Here is a 509-nt window from a genome sequence, read left to right on the forward strand (position 1 = left end):
ACAGTTGATGACTCTGATCTGTCCCATCTCAGCAGAAGACAATCTCCACCCCACCCAGACGGCTGTTGGGAGGACATCTGTGTGCCCAGATGGCTGTTGGGAGGACATCTGTGGTACAAAGGACACTCCCCTGCCCCTCCCAACCACTGGTCTGAGATAGGGATGCTTGTATCAGTTCCTAAAAAGAGCGGGAGACATTTTAAAAAGACAGCTCATAAAATATTCGTGCCCTTTTCTCAGGTCATTGCCTCTGTTACCACAGGAGGGAAGGGAGGGAGGGCAGGAGTCACCCAGGAGGCTCTCTGGGAGAGGTGGGTAAGGCAGGCAGCATGGAGAGGAGGCAAATCAGGGAGGGTGGCAGCAGTGAGGGGGAGGAACTGCAGGGGACAGGCCTGGGGTGGGCCCCCTCCTGTATCCTTGAGATAGGGTTTGGATCCCCGCCCCAGCTGTGGCTCTGGGCTGTAGGGAAGCGTTGGCCAGAGCTCCATTGCAGGCCCAACGTACTCCTA

General features: G+C 56.8%; 1 protein-coding gene across 1 annotated transcript in view; it reads left to right on the plus strand.

Moving 5' to 3' along the window:
• Window positions 1–509, plus strand: part of PDE8A (phosphodiesterase 8A) — a 47,982-nt gene that overhangs the window by 45,853 nt on the left and 1,620 nt on the right. The gene's annotated exons all lie outside the window — the stretch shown is intronic.

This window comes from Propithecus coquereli, unplaced genomic scaffold (assembly GCF_000956105.1).
Source record: "Propithecus coquereli isolate 6110/MARCELLA unplaced genomic scaffold, Pcoq_1.0 Scaffold20, whole genome shotgun sequence".
Classification (NCBI taxonomy): domain Eukaryota; kingdom Metazoa; phylum Chordata; class Mammalia; order Primates; family Indriidae; genus Propithecus; species Propithecus coquereli.